At 38.1% G+C, this 22,873-nt stretch overlaps 2 long non-coding RNA genes across 2 annotated transcripts; both read right to left on the bottom strand.

Moving 5' to 3' along the window:
• Positions 1–11,425: 11,425 nt before the first annotated feature.
• LOC127097360 (uncharacterized) lies at positions 11,426–13,453 on the bottom strand. Its single transcript, XR_007793011.1, has 2 exons — positions 13,144–13,453; positions 11,426–11,691 (listed from the first exon to the last, which is right to left on the bottom strand). It is a non-coding gene; the product is annotated as an uncharacterized LOC127097360 (long non-coding RNA).
• Positions 13,454–21,153: 7,700 nt separating this feature from the next.
• LOC127096935 (uncharacterized) lies at positions 21,154–22,658 on the bottom strand. Its single transcript, XR_007792874.1, has 2 exons — positions 21,579–22,658; positions 21,154–21,485 (listed from the first exon to the last, which is right to left on the bottom strand). It is a non-coding gene; the product is annotated as an uncharacterized LOC127096935 (long non-coding RNA).
• Positions 22,659–22,873: the final 215 nt, after the last annotated feature.

The following is a 22,873-nucleotide window of genomic DNA, read 5'->3' as shown; positions in this document are numbered from 1 at the left end:
AGTGATGACATTAGGAGTCTCCGGAGGCTCAAACTCAATTTCTCCAGCTTCGATCATATCCTGAATCTTATTCTTCAATGACCAGCAATCGTTTGTATCATGCCCGGGGCTATCGGAGTGATATGCACACCTGGCATTGGGATTATAACGAGAAGAGGTAGTGTTGGGATTTGTAGGAGGATCTCTAAGGGTGATCAAATTTGCCTTTAGCATTCCCTGCAGTGCCTGTGCCAAGGTCATATTGATCCTGGTAAACTGCCTTCTTGGCCTGTCTTGTTTGGGCTGGAAGTTTTGAGATGGTGGTGCTGCAATCGTAACTGCTCCAATGTCGTGGTCACGGTTTTTCTTGTTACGACCCTTTTGACCGTACACAGCATTTGATTCGTTCCTCCCTTGATAGGACCTTTTGGTGCTTGCAGAGGTAGCCGCCTGTATCTTTCCACTTCGGATGCCGCTTTCAACACGTTCACCTGTTAATATAAGTTCAGTGAAACCTGATGAAGAACTTCCCAGTAGATGGATGTAGAATGGGCCGGTCAGTGTGCCCATGAACATGTCCACCAATTCTCTGTCAGTCATAGGGGGTTTGACTCTGCCAGCCAAGTCTCTCCACTTTTGAGCATATTCTTTAAAGCTTTCTTTAGATCCCATAGTCATATTCTGCAACTGTAGCCGGGTAGGTGCTAGTTCAGAGTTATACTGGTACTGTTTATAGAAAGCTGTTGCTAAATCAGTCCAGGTGCGGATGTCAGAGCTCTCGAGCTGATAATACCATTCCAACTGTGTGCCAGACAGGCTCTCTTGGAAGAAATGGATCCATAGCTTCCTGTCAGTGGTATGCGGCTAAATCTTTCTCACATAAGCTCTCAGATGCATCTGAGGACAAGACGCACCATCGTACTTAGTGAAAGTGGGGATTTTGAATTTGCGAGGAATGGTCACATCGGAGACCAGACCCAAACTTTCGAAATCCAGACCGGGCGCCTTCTGGCCCTCCATAGCTAGCATACGTTCTTCCAGCAACTTGTACTTATCATCTCTTGGAGAGTACTGTTCATTTTCATAATCTTCATCGTCATCCTCAGGGTTGGAGAAATCAGCATTCTCTTCCTCTGAATCATTCTCCGCTCCCTCTTTTGGACCATTCGGGATTCCAAACTTGACTCCTGCGGCCTGTCCTTTACGCCTTCTTCCCGGGTTAATGAAACTCACAGCTTTCTTGTCTTTCTTCTTTTCGAGCAAAAGAGCCTTCAGTTCCTCCTGCCCCTTGGATAAGCTTAGCATCATCTCCTTGAATTGAGCATTCTGAGTCTGGAGATCTTTGACAGTTTGTTCGAGATCCATTTTTCTGTTTGTAATGAAGACCGTGAGAACATTGAACTTGTAGAATACCTGTTATGCAGTGTTATGTTATGTTATGCAATGCATGAAATGTTTTCAAGGACTTTTGGAATTTAACTTTGCGTAAATCACCAACAAGAGAGAAATGTTTATTGCTAATTTCTTTGATCAATGTTCATTACAAAAGGAATAATAATAAAAATACAATGAAAGCTCAAATCTCCCAGGGGCGACTTCTTTTTGGGCGAAGATACGCATTGAGTCTTCGTTCCTCATTAAGCTGACTGGTAAGTTCTAACACTTTCTTTCTTTCTGTGACGAACTGAGTCTCGAAAGTATCCCTTTCTTCTCTCAACTGGATCCAGGATCTCTTTAGTTCCTCAACGTTGGTAGGCATATCTGGATAAGGAATGATCTGAGGAGCACCTCCTTCAGCTTCAGGTTCGACAATCTGAGGTCCGATTGCAAGATATGGCATGACAAGTTCACGAGCTCTGGCGCGTACCCATCTGAGATAAGGTTCCATAGGAATAAAAATTTTCTGTCCTAACGTACCTCTCTTCACCATGCCCCAAGCTCGTACAAATCTTTGACGGAGGCCTTGGGAATCGTTGTCATAGTCGAACACAATGCCTTCGATGATCATTTCATGTGGACCATCTCTTCGAGCACAACCAAACTGTCGCAGAGCTAAAGCAGGATTATAAGTAATACCTCCTCTTATTCCTAGGAGTGGTACATTAGGGAACTCGCCACAACGGTCAATAATGGTAACATTTTCCTTGAACTGAGGACACCAACAGATGTCTGGGTGGGAGAGCGACATTATCCTTTGAGACCATTTCAAATTCTGCTCGTTCTTCAAGACTGATTGAGGAAGGTGCGAAATAAACCACCTAGACAACAAAGGTATGCAGCACATGAAAGTCCCTTGCTTCTTCATGGTACGAGTGTGGAGGGAATGCAAAATGTCTCCCAGCAAGGTAGGTACAGGGTTATGAGTGAGAAATATCTTAATAGCATTCATGTCTATGAATTGGTCTGGATTAGGGAATAACACCAAGCCATAGATTAGCAATGCCAGGATGTCTTCGAAAGCACGGACATTCATAACTTTTAAGAATTCTCGGGCATTATTTGTCAGGAATTTGGCAAGTAAACCCTTAACTCCACTCCTTGTTACCCAATTAGCTTCAATGTCGGACTTCGTCATGTGTAAAGTTGCGGCAACTTCTTCAGCCTTCGGAACCTTTTCTAAACCACTGAAAGGTATTTGATCAAGGATAGGTATCCCAAGCAGTCTGGAGAATTCTTCAAGTGTAGGTACCAACTGATAATCTGGGAATGTGAAGCAATGATGTTTAGGGTCGAAGAACTGGAATAAAACTCTCATCATATCTTCTTTGAAACCAGTGGTAACCAAATTGAGGAGAGAACCGTGTTTCTTGATGAACTGGGCATGATCGGGGAGCTCTGACACTAAATTCTTCAGTTGAGGAGAGATTGCTACAAAATTGATCCGGATGGTCTTCCTGGGAGCCATAGCCTTACAAAACAGAGCAAAGTTAAATCCCTAAGTCCTTGAAATGGTTAGTACAATGTTATGATGTCATGATGTTATGATGTTAAGATGTTATGATGTTATGAGGTTAAATAAATAACAAGCACAAGCAAGTCACACAACCATCATTCCTAGGTTTTAAGGCTTGCATGAGTTCCATAGGTAAGTACCCTCCCCACTGAAGTTTAGTTGGTTCAACCTGTCCTAGAATAGTAACCGGGTTCTAGAAGGATCTCAAATCACCGACCTTCCTTTAAGTCCACTTCAGTGCAACACCAAGTGGTTGACCGAAGCTTCCCTAAAGTCCAATCTCAAAGAGTGTAGTATCGAGTCTCAACCAACCCCAGTCAGAACCGAAGTCAGTTATCTCACTACTTTCTAATGGCCAGGATGAGTCAATTAGGGTTCTAAAGGTCTGGTTAATGCTTTAATGACACCACGCGGAAGCCAAATTTTTCCTCAAGTGAACATGAGGAACATCAGGACATCCAAAGTGTCACATTAACCGTAGCCATCATTTTAACCATTCCAGTATACGCCGGATAGTCGCGATGATCTATTGCTACTTACCTAAGGTACACTAGATCCGGGTGTAGGATCTTTCACTCAAAAATACCCAAGCAATCCCTTAAAAGTAAATCAGACAATTTGGAATAAGTGATCTTGTTTTTAAGGTAACCTCTCTTTTTAAAGTATCCCCAGAAGAGTCGCCAGTTCTGTCATACGGTGAACTGACTTGGGGTATTTTGCTTTTTATCGCAATGTCGCGGATAGCAAGAGTCGCCACCGACTTTTCTTTTATCCAATAAGGAAAGGTGGAAAAGAACAGGAAAGACCTCAATAGATTTTGGGTTCGGGAGGTACATTATACAAAGGGAAGGTGTTAGCACCCTTGGTATCCATGGTTATCCATGGGCTCTTAATTGCTGGATCACTTATATTTTTGTCTGAAAAGTGTTCGTGAATTGTTTAAAAAAATGTTTCGAAAAGAGAGTTTAACTTTGTAATGATTCTCGTATGAATGTATACAAAGTATTTATCTCGTTTGATTTTGAAAATGGTTTAGAAAAATATACCTTGGTAATGATTCTAGTATGAATGTATACCAAGTGGTGATTTTCTAGGATTTGCAAAGTGTGAGGGGTGGGAAATGTTTTAGGTTATGATCCAGCAATTGAGAGTTATACCTTCCTAAGGTCGTTATGAACGTTTCCTATCTTTATGAGGGTAAAACTGTCCTTACTATTGAGAAGTAAGTAATTTTACCCTTTGGATGTTTAAGGGTCATCGTAGGGTCATCGATAGGTCATTGAAGGCAACAGTTGTAAGGATACCTTAGCATTCGAAGGGACGATCATCATTTAACCGTAGGCTACACCGAAGGGTCATCGAGGGACAAAAATCGGATTTTTGAAAGCAACATCCGAGGGACCATGATTTATTTTATGATGATTTAAACGAAGGGTCTTTGCTAAGTGTATCCCTACATTCGCGGGACATGACCGTAATACCGTAATATCGTAAGGCACAAGAGAGGTCCAAGATCACATATTTAAAGGCCATATTTTAAAGTCAATTAGGTAATTAGGATGAGCCTCCACATTAAAATCAATACATTAAAATTAATACATTAAAATTAATACATTAAAATTAATACATTAAAATTAACACATTAAAATTAATTAAGCAATTTAGGGTGAGTCTCCACAAGGGTATCCCACAAATAAAGTGGAAGACCTAAACGGCGATCTTTTTTCTGGGACATATGAACCTTTGCAAAATTCAACAAACGGGTTAGCATACCAAATCAGGGTGCAATCGAGGATTACACCGCAAAAGAAATCACAACAGTAATATGATCAGATAAACAATGCCTGGCTATGATAAAACATGAGTGAAAAATCAGAATAGAAAAGTCGGCTACTGTCAGGTTCGCGCCTGCCTCGCCTAGCGAAGGCTTAGCGAATACTCGCTTCATGCTCGTTTAGCGACGTGCTAGCGAGCGACTGCGGATTCTGGTTTTGATATCAGTACAATTTCAACCAATTTTATGCCTTATGGCTTTCATTACAGCAATTATATGGTTAATCATTTAAGGTATTCAAGTGCACACTACAATTCACATGACAAACTTAAGATATTTTCATAAATTTAATCATAATGCCATATGCAAATTAAGAACATAAGGTAGTAATAGCAATTGTAACCTTGAATTGGCCGACTGGATCGAATTGAGCGGAAGTGACCTTGCTGCCGCCGACTTTTCCTTCAGGGTTTCTCGGAATTCTCAGGGTTAGCCTCTAGGGTTTTCCGTCTGTGAGCGCGAGGGTTTGCTTGCTAGGGTTCTCCTTTCGTCCTTTTTCGTTCTCCCCTTTTCATTACTGAAGTGCTGGTATTTATAATGCTCTTTTTCATGACCTAATGGGCTCAGAATGAAGCCCGAAATTTTCTGTTGTCTGTCAGCTTCGCTAGGCGAGCGTGTAGCGAACGTTCGCTAGGCGAAGGATTTGCTCGCCTAGCGAGCAGGCCAGTTTGGGCCATTTTCTGGATTGGGCCACTCGTGAGCTGGGCCTTTGTTCCTGTAAGATCAGTGTCATAAAAATGAGTCGGAGTGCCCTGAAAAATGTCTTAAGATATTAATGGGCAAATTTTGGGGTATGACAAGTACTTTCATATCTTTGGAAGTAAATGCTACATTTTCACAGATCGAGAACAGAGAAGGAAAATGGATCCCAAAAGTGATGAGGGTATATTCCTAGGATACTCAACTAACAGCAGAGCGTACAGAGTGTTCAACTATAGGACCAATGTCCTGATGGAGTCCATAAATGTTATTATGGATGATAAAGAGGAAGGAATCGATGTCATAGAGGATGTTGGAACATTCCTTAATACTACAACAGACATACCAGTCAAGTCTGAAGAAGTACAGGAGACTCCTACTGAATGTGAGGTAGATGCACCCACCAAAATGCCATCTATCAGAATTCAGAAAGACCACCCTAAGGATCTTATCATAGGAGATCCCAACAGTGGTGTGACTACCCGATCAAGGGAAATTAGCTCAAATTCCTGTTTTGTATCCAAGGTTGAACCAAAAAATGTGAAAGAAGCCCTAACTGATGAATATTGGATCAATGCCATGCAAGATGAACTGGAGCAGTTTAAAAGGAATGAAGTATGGGAGCTAGTTCCACGACCTGAAGGGACTAACATCATTGGTACCAAGTGGATCTACAAAAACAAGTCTGATGAGAAAGGAGTAATTACTAGGAATAAAGCAAGACTAGTAGCTCAAGGATATACTCAAGTTGAAGGGGTTGATTTTGATGAGACGTTTGCACCTGTTGCTAGGCTTGAGTCAATCAGATTGTTGTTAGGTGTAGCATGCATTCTGAAATTCAAATTGTTCCAAATGGATGTGAAGAGTGCATTCTTAAACGGCTACTTAAATGAAGAAGTCTATGTGGAACAACCGAAAGGGTTCTGGGATCCTAACCAACCTAAACATGTGTACAAGTTGAGGAAAGCCTTGTATGGGTTGAAGCAAGCACCTAGAGCTTGGTATGAAAGGTTGACTGAATTTCTGACCTCAAATGGATACAGAAAAGGTGGGATAGATAAGACCTTGTTTGTGAAAGATGAAAATGGCAAAATCATGATTGCTCAAATTTATGTGGATGATATAGTGTTTGGTGGAATGTCAGAGCAAATGGTAAAACTTTTTGTTCACCAGATGCAATCTGAGTTTGAAATGAGTCTGGTTGGGGAACTGACTTATTTTCTTGGAACGCAAGTCAACCAAATGGAGGATTCTATGTTTCTCTCCCAAAGCAAGTATGCCAAAAACATAGTTAAGAAGTTTGGTATGGATAATGCTAGGCACAAGAGAACTCCTGCACCTACTCATCTAAAGTTAACCAAAGATGATGGAGGGCCCAGTGTCGATCAATGCTTGTATAGAAGCATGATAGGTAGTCTTCTATACCTAACTGCAAGTAGACCTGACATTTCCTATGCAGTTGGAGTGTGTGCTAGATACCAAGCAGAGCCCAAAGTGAGCCACTTGAATCAAGTCAAGAGGATTCTCAAGTACATCAATGGGACTTGTGATTATGGGATGCTGTATTCACATGGTTCTGAGTCTGTCCTATCTGGGTACTGTGATGCTGACTGGGCTGGGAGTGCTGATGATAGAAAAAGCACATCAGGAGGATGTTTCTTCTTGGGAAACAATCTCATATCATGGTTCAGCAAGAAGCAGAATTATGTATCTCTGTCCACTGCAGAGGCTGAATACATAGCAGCTGGAAGCAGTTATTCCCAACTGGTTTGGATGAAACAGATGCTCACTGAGTACAATGTCTCTCAAAATGTCATGACATTGTTCTGTGATAATCTCAGTGCCATCAATATTTCCAAGAATCCCATCCAACACTGCAGGACCAAACATATTGACATTAGACATCACTTCATCAGAGATCTGGTGGAAGACAAAGTGATTACCTTGGAACATGTAGCCACTGAACTTCAACTGGCTGACATATTTACAAAGGCTCTGGATGCTACTCAGTTTGAAAACTTAAGGGGCAAACTGGGAATATGTCTCTCTGAGAACTTATAGCAACCAATGATGTTTGGGATGTATTGTTTAATATCTCTGCCTATTAAACAATTGGAAGTGTGCTCTGATTTGTCAACAGATCATAACTATGTCACCTGCAATAAGGATGACAACAAGAGGTTAAGGAGATATCCTATCTTGAGGCAGCCTATGCTCCTGCAGGAGTTCAAGGACAATGTTCATGCAGGAGTGGTTCTGGATGTCAGACACAAAGTCATGGCATCTGATATGGTGGTACCTACTGTAAAGCAAGAGTGTCTGACTACTTGATCAAAGCTGTGAAGCAAGATCAAGTGGGTGTTGACTTGGTTGAAACTGTGAAGTAAAACCAAGACTGTAATTCTGTCATTCTGGGTATTTCAAGTGTTGCTTTGGAAACATTTTTGACAAAAAGGGGGAGTAACACCTGTGATAACCCTGATAACCCCATGATATCCCCAGGACAACAACAGAGTGTGCTGTTAAAACAGATATTCGTGACAGATTCAAGATCCCCTACTATGCAGCTGTTATTCCACTTCTAATGAGTGTGAGTATGTGTATGTGTGCTGCAATTAGAAGTTTTTATTTAACTTCCATGTGTGTGAGTGTGCTGCAACTCTGAGTGTATTAGCTAGGTAAATTTCCTGCTAGATGTATGATTTCCGCTGCTATGGACTCTGTTGTGAGACCAAAGTGTTTTAGCCAAAAATTTGCCAAAGGGGGAGTTTGTAGATGTTTAATTGGCTGCATTGTATGGTAAAACACTAGCTGGATTCTAATGTCTTGACTGATGTCATGACATGCTGTGGAGATGTTTGTTTGACTGCATTGTATGTTAGAATATCTAGCTGTACTCTGATGTCTTGGCTGATGTCATGACATTCTGAGTAGTGTACTGCAGGATTAGCTAATACGGGATTTATTGAATGTCAAACTGGATGTTATGACATTCATCCCTGTCAGCAGTTACTGAGGAATAGAACAAGTGATATTCTACTATAACTCAGTATTTATTATCAGTCTGCTTATCAAGAGGATAACAAACCTGATGTAAGTCTCTATGTGTGAATGTCAAATTGGATGCTTTGACATTTATTATTGTACGCTGATACTGAAGCATGGATAGATTGATTCTGTACAGTACATCAAATTGTACAGACTGTTTTCAGGAAAAACAGACTTAGCATATGGTCCTTGATTTGGATGTCAAACTGAATGTTGTGACATTCATTCCTGACAGCATATGCTATATTGTAGGTTGTTTAGTTTTTCTGTTTCAGCATTTTTCTCAGGCTATTCTTCAAGGATTCAACAGCTGAGAGAAAATCCAGGAAACCAACAACCAAGCTACAATTAATGAACCTAACAAATAGCCTATTTGTTAGTAACCTAGATATGGAATTTAGGGGAACTCGCGTGACCTTAATATCAGGAAGATACAAGTTCAAGGCCCAAGTGCTGCAATATAAAAGGATGGCAATCCTTCATTCAGAACTGGGGATTTTTAGGCGTGAAGATTTAGTGTGTCCATTATACTTCACTGCTGTATTTTTGTGTGTCTTGTATTAGACGTATCTTGTAAGCCAAGCTATTATCACTGAGATGATTGCATTGGTATAGGGTGTTCATTGAGTTGTAAGTGTTGTGTCACTCTAAGCTTTTAAGCGTGAGTGCTGTGTATCTTGATTAAAGCTGTTAAGCACAATCAAGAGTTGTTTGAAGTGTGACTTCATACTTGTCTTTAATATTGATTAAAGGTAGTAATCACTGAGGTGATTGAGGGGGAGTGAGTAGGAACTCTGATCTTAGTGTAAGATTGAAATTGCATTGGGTAGGTATTAAGTGATAGGGTTAAACAGTTGGTTTAAGGTCTGAATTAATACTACTAATAGTGGATTTCCTCCCTGGCTTGGTAGCCCCCAGACGTAGGTCATGTTGGACTGAACTGGGTGAACAATTACTTGTGTTATTTACTGCACTTACTTTTAAGTTCTGCATAATTCTTGTCTGCGCAGAATTGGATGTCATAACAACCCGTGTGACATCGAAAGTCTGATAACTAGAATTTCACAAAGAATAACCTTCTTTGTCTTCTCAAGAATAACCTCCTTAAGGAATCAAAGAAACAGTTTGAATAATATTTTGTGTGTTACAAGTTGCTTCTATACAAGAAGATTTTACACAAATGATAAACAAACACTTAAAGAAAAAAATGTGTACAAAAGAATGATAGTTCTTTACAAAGAAACAAACTTGTCAAAACATTGTATCACCGGTGGCTTTTCTTCAAGTCTCCAAGTCTCACTTATATAGCATAAGAAGAAGACCGTTGGAGGGAAAAATGGGGAAAGCTTATTGTCATACCCCAAAATTCACAAGATTCATCTAGATCACTAACCCTAATCATATCCATGTCCTTGTGATCATTCATTTCATCTGCATAACCATGGTCCAATACAAGAGGACAAATATCATGGATTCCAAGCTTTGTGCTTGCACCTAGTGGAAACTAGGGTTTCTTTGCAGATAGAGGTGGCTCAATCAAACCCTAATTGGAGGTATCTCTTGAGGCTTGTGCATTACGCGCAACATTGAAGATTCAACTGTGGCTTCTTGGTGAAGCAAAACCCTAGTTTAGGGATCCTCACTTGATCATGACTCCATAAACCATAATTATGTCTAACACCCCTTATGTGGGCTCACAACCCTAGTTTCATCTGATCCACTTTCATTCAGTTATGGCTTAATTCTCTTGCTTGGTCAAATTGCATTCATTTTTTTGTTTATGGTGCTTGATTCCATTCATCTTATGTTTATGTCGATTGGTTCGAGTCTAAGTCTATAGTCCCACTATCTTCATCAACTTTCATCCATGGTCTTTCATATGGGTCATCTCTTCATACCTAGTGTCCAAGTTCATGTCTCGCTTAAGCCTTTTTCATCTGGTCATTTCAAGAGTCTAGTTCATGCCTTACTTGGTTTCATCTTGTCAATGTTAGTCAAGTTTACTTCATGCCATTTCGATTGTTTGTTGTTTATCATTGTCCATTCAAGTTTGCTAAGGCCAAATAGGATTCATTCAAACTTGTCATGTGTCATTCTTTCTTAGATTATTTGTATATCTTTGGTCCACAGTTAGTCATCATACATGTTCAACCCAAATCATTCAAGTTCATGTCAATACCATTCGGTATCATCACAATTATATCACAATTGTTCATAAGAAATTACACAAAAATACACATTTTTGCTTAAGTTGACTTTTGGTCAACTGTTGACTTTTTGGTCAACCATCTAACCAAAATCACTTTCCTAGTTCTAACTCATGTTCATATTCATGCTCACTTGTAAACTTGGTTAAGCCATGTTCATTGTCCATTCGTGTTCATTTTAAACCATTTTTGACCATGTTTAGGCTAATTCAAACCATTCCATTATCGTTCCCAATAGACCATTTCAATTCAATCTTCAAGTCCCAAGACCACATTCAAGATTACATAAACCAAATTCAAATTACAAGCAATCTAATTCCAATTAGATTTTCAATCCATTCATAGCTATAATATTTCAATTTTGAAATTACAATGCACAAACCATTTGATTCAATCCACAATCATTTTCAATACTTTCATTTCCATAATACATCAATTCCATTATGATTTCAATTTCCAAATCACATTTCATTTAACCATTCAATCCCAATTACACATATTCAATTTCAAATCCATTCATTAGCACAATGACCAATTCAAATTACAATGCACAAACCATTTGATTCAATCCACAATCATTTTCAATACTTTCATTTCCATAATACATCAATTCCATTATGATTTCAATTTCCAAATCACATTTCATTTAACCATTCAATCCCAATTACACATATTCAATTTCAAATGCATAATGACCAATTCAAATTACGTTTTCAAAACCAATCCATTATAACAAAGATTACCACAATCCCTACATAAACCATTACATCAATTCCATTACAATTTCTATTTCCAAATTCATAACATAAACCACTACAACAATGTCCATAGAAAATTCCATAATAACCAACTAGCTCCATAAATCCCAAACATCCTAGCCAAAATTCCAAGCAATGCCACTTTCACCAAGCCATTATTCCATAGCAAATTCAAGCAAGCTCCACAACAAAAAGAGCCCCTTTGATCCCAACCTGTAAAGAAATCCACAAAAAATCATGTAATAAAATCCAATTGATTCAGCCCCTAACAATAGTTTCCAAGGTCCCTATCATAATCTCAAAATTTTAAATAAATTAATATAAGCAAAGTAATTAACTGAAGTTCAATTTCATTTAAACCACTAATTCTAACAGTGAGTTATATATTTCAATCAAGGTGTTCTAATTCAATACTAACAGTTCATATTCATTGCTTTCATAACAATCCTAACTAACACTGACTTCCAATATTGACAACCAATTCAACAAGTATTTCAAAATCACAATCTTTCGCACGATTTAAAATCCAAATTCTAACCAATTTCAATTGCCCCCTCCAATATAACTTCTTCAAACTGAATTCAGTTCGGAGTTAAGAGAGAATTAGAAACCACTCACCAATTTTCATAACTTCTGAACCACATATTAACAACCATGACTAACATAACTGTCATAACAAACTAACAACTTCTAACTTCCATTTTTTTCACCTCCTAACTGAACCGCACCAACAAGCTTAATAGAGCATAACCTTCAAAACCTCATAATAACCTAAAAACCGATTGATTTCAAGACCTCAACCACTTCCCAAAACGGAACTCCACTCCAACGGCGAATAAAACTCAAAAATTGAACACTAACGAAACGAACCACCTTGAACTGATAACTTCCTGATCCTGCATTAAAAATCTGTTCCTGCATAACTTCATGGATCTTGCATAACTTCCCATAACAACCTCCATTCAAATGCTTCTAACCAATCTCTAACTTCCCAAACTGAATTCAGTTCGGAGTTAAGAAGGAACTGGAAATCCACTCCCTCAAACTCCTCTCACCAATACTTTCGATCCTACAAAAAAAACTTCCAACACAAAATAACTTCCAAAAATATCTCACTAAACCTCCTCTAACTCTCTCGAACCTGCTACAAGATGGACAAAGAACCTCATAACAGAACGGAGTTCACGGGTAACCTAAAAAAAACCCTCTTCGAACCTTCAACCTCCAACTGATAACAGAACTCCCTCCATTCTCCAACCCACTTCTGAACCATTTAAAAGCTCTAACTAACCTCAACTTCCATCACAAAAATTCTTGACTCTCCCTAACCACTTTCGTGAATAACCTTCAATCACCACTCCAACTTCTTCATCCTCCTCCAATTCCATAACAGAACCCTACCAAAAAAACTCTCACACTTCTTCACCCTCCATCATACATAACAAAATCAACCTCATCTCAAAAACCATTCCGAAACCGAAAATTGCAAGAGCTTCCAACAGAGAATTCACAAAGAAGCAGAAATAACATTGGGGGAAAGAAGACAAATTCTCAAAAGAAGCGTAAGAGAAAAACGAGAAAACGGAAAATGGAAATCGAGCATAACAGAAAGAGCAAAGGCATAAGCAAAACTACTGCAACTTGGAGAAGGTCACCGTCACACACCCTTCGTCATTCATCAACTCAACTTTTCATCACAAATCAACGACCATCACTCGCTCTTCATCGCAATGCAATCGAGCAACAACAACGGAGCCCAACTGCATAGATTCGTGTGATTAATCCTTGCTTAATTTATTCATTTTAATTCCAGGTTTTTTTGTTGTTAATCTTGATCCTGTTTTGCTGATTTTATCAGAAATAGGGTTTTCTTCTTGATTTTTGACAATTAGGAGTTAACATAGTTTTTGATGAATTAGGGTTAATTAGGAATTAAGATAATTTGGTTAGAAATTAGGTTAATCTTGATTTTATAATTTTTAGACTTAATTCAGTAGTAGTTTAATCATATCATGCTTTGAATGTGATATAATTGCCCATTAGGTTATGGTTAATCCATTTTTTAAAATTTAATTCATGATTAGATTAACACGTTTAATGGTATATTTTATCATGATTCGTTTTAGGTTAATTTTTCTATTTGATTCATATATTGCATTGTCATGTCCATGCTCATGTGGATTAGATTCCATTCTTGATTTAGATTGTTAATTTCTCATTGCTTTAGTTTGATCCTAATCCATTTTGTTGACTTTATTCATGATTGAATAATATGGTTAATTGTAGATTTTATGATGAATCATCTATTAGGTTAATTTCCAGTTTGACCCGTATATCACATTATGATTGTCATAATCATGTTCATTAGATGAAGTTGTGATTTGGAGTTGATTAGTATGTTCCCTAATTCATGTTTACATATATTTTAATCCTTAGAACTAATGTTCACTTTAATTGTCTATTTAATCGATTCATTTGGTTTGTGATCATATTGAATAAATTGAAAATCCCATTTCAATTTAGGTGATGAATGCTCTGTCTGCTTAACTTCATTTACCATTATCACATGGTAGATCTTTGATTACTTGTCATTGATTAATCCATTGCCATTTTAATTGATTTAATTAGTTGAATGATGTTCAAGTCAAATGAGAATGATGTTCTTGTCATTTGTATTGTCGGATGTAGTTGTCTTAAGGGGGAGATACGGAAATCCCGCTTGGAGTAGATTCTTTTTGGAGTTTCGCTGGCATGTGAGTCATGTTTGCGCTGACATTCATTCTTCCAAAGAGGGTCCATGACTCTGAGGACCTTTACACAATACTTGGCTTTTGAAGTTGAAGGCAACTTCACTCAGAGGAGGTCATCCCGAAAGTGTTGTTAACTCATAAGTTATCTTGTGGCGATGACGATACTTTTGCCTCATGATCCGTGAATCTAAGCATCTTCATAAGTCTTAGTACTCACCTTGTGAGGGTATATGAGTTTCTTGTAGGGAAACTTAACCTCCAAGACACATTGAATCTTCAGTGATCATGTTCTCTTGTAGCATATGCATTCATGACATATTGCATTGCATACATACTTGGGCCTTATTCTAGGAAAACTCTAAGGGTTTGTAATTGTGCAGTGAACATTCCAAGATGGGATCAGAAAAGAAGAATACTCTTCCACTCAAGTTCAAGCTTCCAAGAGTGAATACTCTCTTGGCTCTCAGCAGCAAAATTACTTCTTGCAAAAAGAACAACTTCATCTGCATATATGGATAGATCCTGGATCTTCTTACTACCTCTGTAAATGTCTCAGTCTTGGTGGCCCTATCTCAGTATTATGATCCACCACTCAGATGCTTTACCTTCAAATACTTTCAGTTGGCTCAAACAATTGAAGAATACGAGAGACTTCTAGGTTGGTATGTGAAAGACCACCCTCCCTTTGTAAAGTTGGGTGAACTGTTGATGCATGAATTAATTTCCGAAGCATTGCACTTATTTGTTGAAGAGGTAGCCCTTGGTCTTGGACCTAAGGGTTTTCTAGGAAGTTCATGGAAGAGAAGGCATGGGCCTTGGAGAAAGAAGGGAAATGGTTTCCCTTCAGTGCTACTCTAGCCCTTCCGATTTATGGAGTAGTCATGTTTCCAAATGATGACGACTACATAAACCCTTCCATCATTAGCAAGTCAGAATCTGGGAATCATGTCCCCGCCTTAGTGTCTGATGTATATTATTGCTTACGCACTAGGTATGAAAATACGAAAGGTGTGGTATTGAGTTGTGCTTCACTGTTGTACACTTGACTCTTATCTCACATGCCTCAAAATGGGCCTTAGGTAGATTTCTTGAAGGACTTGAAATGGTCTCAGAAGTTTTCCTCCCTTACTGCTAAAGCTTTGGTTTGGTACCTTCCTGCCTCCAACATAGAGCAGGTTATCACGAGCTGTGGAGACTTTCCGAATGTGCCACTCATGGGTCCACGAGGTTGCATAAATTACAACCCTTCATTGGCGATGAGGCAGTTGGGATACTTGATGGAGAATGAACCTAGGGTTGAATTACTGAAGGACTTCATATTACCCAGTTTGGGAGCTGAGACCCCAAATATGCTGTAGAAAATTAAACAAGCTTGGACTTAAATTCATCGCAAAGACAAAGAGCTAGGCAAACGTGACTACCAAGCTAAGGAGCCATATCGCCAATGGGTGGTACAAAGGGTGAAAGAAGTCAAACTACCATATAGTGTGGATGTCCAGATTCCTCCCCCAGAACCAGAGCCAGTATATGCATACAAGGAAAAAGCAGATGCATTTAAAGCAATTACGCACAGTTAACCAAAGAGAATGAAGACTTGCAGTCGAAGCTCCATGCATTGGATATAGATCATGCTAAGTTGAAAAGAAAGAGTGAAGAAGATATTGAGATCTTATCAAAAATCAGAAAGAAGGCAAAGATTGAGGACAACCTCAAAGAGAAATACCAAGATGGTTTAGCTCAAGCATATATGGGGCTAACTTCTCTCAGAAAACAGTTGAAGCAGATTGAAAAAGAGAGAGGTGACAACCACTGTTGGTTCGAGTTGGATGTCAAAGAGAAGAAGGTATTGAGAGATGAATTTGACCTGGAGATTCAGAAACTCAAACTTTCCCTCTGCGAGGCCAACGCCAAGGTAGAGGTGGAACGTCGTCTAAAGGAGGAAGCAATCAGGGTTTCCTACATCACACCTCAAGTCTGGAGAGAGAAATGTCACAAAGCTGAACTTGCCACTTTGAGTGTAGAACATTGGAGATATCATTTTTCTGCTTTGAAGAATAAGAGTTTGGGTTGGCTCAATCAGAAAGCTCGTATGAATAGTCTTCTTGATACTTATGCTGGATCTATCAACTTGTTGTAACCTGCTGCCTCTATGTACCGAGCCAAGTATGATTGCTTAGTGAGGTTTTGTAACGAGTTAACTAAGGAAGTTCCTTGGAAGCTAGAGGATGCTGATGAGAATACTACTCCTCACTCTATACTCTGATTCATCTACCTTTGTGATCGCATGATGAGAAGGTTCAAAGTTGAATTAAAGGAGTTAAAGAAACGGAAAGCAAAGTGTACCATCTGACCATAACTTTATTGTATTCCTTTTTCATGTTTTGAGTCACTTTACTATACCTCTTTCTAACTGTAATATCAAACTCATGGGTAAAATGCTTGACTTGTTTAGAATCTGGTATTCTTACTTTATTTGTCGTTTTATAATGTTTATTGTCACATTATGAATCATATAAGGTTTCTCCGAGAATAAAAACAAAAATAAGCATACATCATGCATCAATCATATATTCATGCATCTGTCTCCAAACAAGACCTCACATTACCTCTCATTTCTGAACAACTAGTTGATTACCCGATATTCGTTCAAGCTAGAAGTTTGTCTCGAGTTGCCATGGATGAGTTACTGGAAAGTCATGAAGCTTTGAGCTTGGAACTCAACGAGCTGAAGAGTCAATTTAGCCGAGCCTTGGATATCATGAATGTATTGTTGAGCTATCATAAGCTAGTTGTTGTACCATAAATGATCACTCTTGTGAACGTGACTGACTATACTCACATCAAGAGTTACCTCATGAACACCATCCTCAGCCTGGATCTTCAAAGGCTCCATCTCAACAATCATTTTCTATTCCCCAACCCAGGAAGAGCAACCCAGTGCAGAATCAATATCCCAATCAGCGAGGGAGCTATGCTCGTCAAGGTCAGAGAAAGACAAAGAAGTCAGAGAGGCATATTGACCATGTTTCTATATCATACAGTATACTTCTCCCTTTCTTTCTTATACACTCATTGGTACGGCTAAGGGCAGCTAAAGCCCCTCCAACGCCTCTTCCTTCAGGGTATGATGTGAATGCCTGGTGTGCATTTCGTTATGGGGCACCTGGACACTCAACTGGAGACTGTCAGAGTCTTAAGTACAAGGTACAAAACTTGATTGATTCAAGGGTTATTATGTTCACACTGCAAGGCCTGAATGTAGTACGCACCCCCAAGACTCCACAAGCAGGCATATCTCAAATGCCACGATCAGTGCAAGTAGAAGCCAAGGTAGATCTAAAGAAGTTCCATCTGTAGGACTACTCCATCAACTTCTACAAGCACTAAGACCCCAAAGTTGTGGGAAGAATAAGGATGATCACTCTAGCAATCACCAATTTGTTTCAATCATTTTCATGTGTAATTTTTCTAGTTTGTCATTTGTAATATTCACTTGTAATAAACTCGTTTATTTTTTAATAATAATGACATTGAAATAAATATGAATGTTTTGAATAAATCCATTCATGTCCACTCATACTTCTCATTGGTATTAAACTTTTGTTAAGCTAAATCAAAAGGAGAATGATGAAATTGAAAACATGAAATCACTGCACGTGTGCTTTTGAATAATACCTTGCTGACAATGTAAGGCATTGCTTCAAATCCCCAAACACTGGAGTTATAAGGAAGATAATCCATATTCAACCACTTCAAGCCAAGGAGTAAGAGTTTCTTTCTGAATATAAACCCCTTAATCTTAACCCGGGGAAGGGTAGTCGTCAGTTAGTTTGACCAAGCATTAAAACTTCAAAAGAGGAGTATCATATCTAAGGATCAACCATATCTTATCCCTCATAAGAGGTCAAAAATTACAAATCCACAACGGTTGTCCCTCACCAACAAAGACACGAGGCAGTCACAACCTCTTCAAATCAAACGAACAAATGTCACACGATTTGTTCCATGCAAAAATCAAAAGAAAAGGAAGAAATCCTGCTAAGTCGAAAACTTGAGAACAAGTGATTTAGGCCAAAATTAGGGCATCCTTATGGATTACAAATCTGAGTCAATCCAACAAAATTAGGGAAATCAAGAAAGAACAAAGCAAAGAGGAATAAAAGAAAGAGAAGAAGAAAATCCTCAACAAACAAAATCGTGTGGCTACAAACCAAACAGAAGGTGCATGACTACCACTCCAAAAGGAAAACCCCGTTGGTTTATCATTTTCACTCTGAAATCCCTTTTGGAAGATGAGCACTTGTATCGAACTAGCTGAACATAGGACCCGAGAACATCAAGGAGAATGGGTGGGTTAGAATAGGTTTCGAGCCATAAATCCTTTTTTTCTAAAAACCATGAACTAGGCCATGTTACAACCCTCAAAATACCTAATTGAAGTAGGGTTTATTTCGAAAGCATGTTATAGTCAGTACAATCGTGTTAAAACTGACTCCTTAATGATTTGCTTATCATTTATGTTGGTATATAGTATTCTCATTAGTGATTCATTCACTATATTTCATGATTCCAATGAACATAATGGGATTTCAAAACTAGCATAAACATGACATTAGCATTATCATTTCCAAAATGAACTTGTCTTACTCGTTAGTAAGCATTTTACATCAAGGAATCTTCCAAAATGAACATGAATTGGGGAACCTGATTTGCACCAGAAGTGCATAATGCTTGAGACCTCCGCTGAGTAGGGGCAAGCTATTTCTCTTGATCACACTAGGGCAAAATGTCTAAGGACTCTGTTGAGCAGGAAGACAAGTCGCTTCAAGATCCAGTCAATCTGAAGTAGTTATGTCGAGAAATCTCTACAAGATTCAATTAATCGGACGCAGTCACATCAAGAAATCTCTTCAAGATTCAGTCAATTTGAGGTAGTTGTGTCAAAATTCGATAAATCTCCGAAGATTAGTTAATCAGGGGAATTCCCTTAAATATCAACCAACCATAGGCAAAGTTACTTCAGAGCTCGTACTGGGGCAGGCCACCCCAAGAGCACAAGAAGTAAATCTCCCCGAGATGGTTAGTCATGAAGGTAGAGAAAAACAAGAAAGGGGGGTTTGAATTGTTTTCACAATATTTAAAAACTTTTGCGACACCACGCACACAAAATAGATATTAACAACACAAAGAGTTTATCCTGGTTCACTTGAAATTCAAAGCTACTCCAGTCCACCTGGCCAAGGTGATTTTGCCTTTAATAAGGACTTAATCCAATAATCTCAACAGATTACAAAAACGTCTAAGACCTTAACAACCTCTTAGCCCTATCAAGTCTACAGACTTAAACAAGTCACTTGAGGAATTACAAAGAGTTTCAGGAATATAAGTTTTTGACCAGATGCTTCTAGATAAGCAGCATAAACACACTTTGAGGAACTATGAAACACAACCACAAATTTGGCAACAACTGTTGTATGGAAACTGTTTCTTACAACAATGATAGTGAGAATATTTGAATTATGAGAATGTTGTTGTAGCAAAGTTGTTTCGTTGTATCAAGTTGTTGTCTTAAGCAAGTTGTGAGGAGGCCTTTATATAACACTTTGAGATGTTACCATTGAGGGGAAATTAATGGAGATTTCTTGCCAGCTATGGGAGTTAAAGATATTAAGTTTCTTGTCCTTTCCATAGCAGTCTTGGAACATAATCCATAGTTTCCTTAAAAGGAATTATGCTAAAATTATAATATTTCCAGCGTAAGTTTTTGATCAAGTGATGGGTTGTGCATGTATCAGAGTGAGTGTGATTAAAGTATTTGAGCTAGAGTCCAGATATCTTGGAGTCTTCAAATATTCTCTTGCAGAGTATTCAGATGCTCTCTTGCAAAGTCTTCAAATATTCTCTTGAATAGTCTTCAGATATTCTCTTGAATAGTCTTCAGATATTCTCTTGAATAGTCTTCAGATATCAGGGTTTAAACTTCAACGTTCAGATTATTTACGCGATTTCCCTTCAAATGTGTTCTTGTTCAAGTCAGATGTGTTCTTGTTCTTGACTATGTTAGATGCCAGATATTCGTTTCCTCAAAGTTATTTTAACATAGAATCTTGCTGTCATACCCCAATTTTGCCCGGTCCTTGGTGACATCAAGTCTTCAATGACATTTTTCATCTGTTAGGATCCTTAAGAAAATATCTACTGCATTTGTTTTCACTGAAGCATGGGATGATATATACATCTTTGGATAACAAAGCCCATTGTGGTTTACCCGCGAGATCATTTTGTTTCAAAAGCCCATTTGCATAAATGTGTCCATAATTTAAGATGTGGTTTGAACCTTTTTACACTACTAATTCAAAATGCATTTGATTATTAGTAAGGTATTAAGAGCCATGGATGTTTTTATGATCACTCATCATTAAACCTATTTGCACGTCCCAAGTACATATGCCAAATCTTTAAACCATTCATAAAAATCCTTAAGCTAAGTGAGTATGTTGGTTTAGGATTGAGATATTGCGTGCATGGGTATTTAATTAGTTTTCTATGATCAAAGTTTGAAAGTGCAACATTTTGTGACATGTTTTTATCTTAGGCCTTTTTGGCATATTTTGTTTTCGATAATATAAATGTGTTTTTCGATAATATTAATGTGTTAAAATCAATCAAATTAAAAGTCAATTAAATTGCATTGTTGGGCCCAATTCATTTTTGGTTTGAATTATAATTTAAATATTCTTCTGGTTAATACAATTAAATTGTTAAGACAAAGTTTAATTTTAAAAAAAAAAGAAAAAAAGAAAGAGAGATTACACAAATAATATTCCCAAATCATATTCCAAATAATGCTCCAAGTGATATTCCAATTTAATCCAAATGTTACATAATAACCCAAAAGTATCCACATAAATAACAAAAAAAAAACTTAAATTAAAATTATGTAAATTTTGCAAATGATCCAAAGTGTTACATATCTAACCCAATTTTTCTTACGGTTAATATATCCTAACTAATCCAAAAATTCCTAATAATCCAAAACAATTACATAACTGTCCAAAAAGAAAAATTCCAAATTAAGTTTGTACATGTTACAAGCAATCCCTAAGTTCATAATCCAAAAGTCTCTGTTACATCAGAAATAATTTTATTAAGTCTCTTTTGGAAGTTCCCAATTCAAAACCAACTCTTCAGAACTTTTCCAAAACCTGTTGAATAACAACCCCCTTTTTCAATCAATCAGCATCAACATCACTTCACCTGCAAAACCAATTCAAAATTAAAAACAGCTTATCAAATAAGCACTTAAAAATCTGGAAAATAATTAATAGAAAGAGAAAATTAATATATTACACAATGAATCAAAGGAAGCGCTCAGAAACACACTGCATTATCCAAATAAACAACTTTAAATCCATAGATTAATCATCCCACAAAATCTGGAAATAGGATCCAACAAGTTATCTCAGAAACCAACATTCATGTATATAAACCGCAAAATTAATTAACAGTAACACGTTTTATAAAATCCAGAAGAAATTTTCAAAGTTTTTTTCTCTGTTAACTCCAAAGAGACACAACACAGTAAGAGATTTCTTCTCAAAAAGCCAAAACCACAACAACAGAAAAAACAACTTTTTCTCAAAAAGCCTAAAGAACAACACATTACAGTAAGAGATTTTCCCAAAATCAAGAATAACATAAACACAACAGAGTTCGTTTCAAAGAAGCAAGAACAACAACCGCACGACAAAGTTATTTTTTTCAATACCCTAAAAGAATATAACAACAACAGTGAACAACAACAACATATACATACCACTGCAATCAAAGAAGTGGATGAGGCGAAGCTAGTAACGAAGAGAAACAAAGCAGAGACGAGAGGGAAAGTAAACTTATCTTTGGTCGCCGGAAAGCACGTCACCGAACGAACTCCGATCAGGTAGATTTCTTCACGCCTTGACTAATCCAGTGCACTTTTGTATTCTCCTGTTTACGCTGATTGAAACCCCTAACGTCTGGGTTTGAAGTAACGCTCCATCACCACCAAATTTAAGGTTTTACTTTTGGGTTTTGATCGATACGCCTCTTAGACCCCTCACGCCTTGTTGATCTATGCTGAATCCTTGGTCTAATCGCTCTGAGCTAGCTTGGTTGATATTATTATTCGATTCTAGGGTTCGGTTTGGGGACCCCGATTCGTGCATTTGAGATGAAGTAATGAGGAATCTGAGTTTGGATTCGTACCTAGGAGAGTGTGTTAATGGGAAGGTGGAATTTTGGTTTCGTTTGCCGGAATAGAGGGGCGGCGCCGCCGTGAGCGGCCGTCTTCCATCTTCTTCTCAGGCAGGAAGGCTGGAGTGAAGAGAGAGCGTGTTTGTAAAGCGTTTTAGGTTTAGAAGTTTAAGAGAGAGAGTGAAACTTGGAAAGTGTTTTTTTAATCTCTCTGTTTTATTTTTAACGTAACCGCTGGAAGAGTGAAAGTAGTGGTGACAAGTGTCACCAACCCTGGACACTTGTCACCGCCCAAGAGGTGAACCCCCATTTTTCTCATTTGTTGTTGTGTTTTTTATCCCTATCAGCACCCCATCCGATTGGGCTCTGCTATCCTTTGTTGAATCCATTCTCAATTTTTTTGGGCTTATTTT

This window comes from Lathyrus oleraceus, chromosome 6 (genome assembly GCF_024323335.1).
Source record: "Lathyrus oleraceus cultivar Zhongwan6 chromosome 6, CAAS_Psat_ZW6_1.0, whole genome shotgun sequence".
In the NCBI taxonomy this organism is placed as follows: domain Eukaryota; kingdom Viridiplantae; phylum Streptophyta; class Magnoliopsida; order Fabales; family Fabaceae; genus Lathyrus; species Lathyrus oleraceus.
Note: the sequence above shows the minus strand (reverse complement) of the source record. Positions and strands in the feature narration are given on the sequence as shown.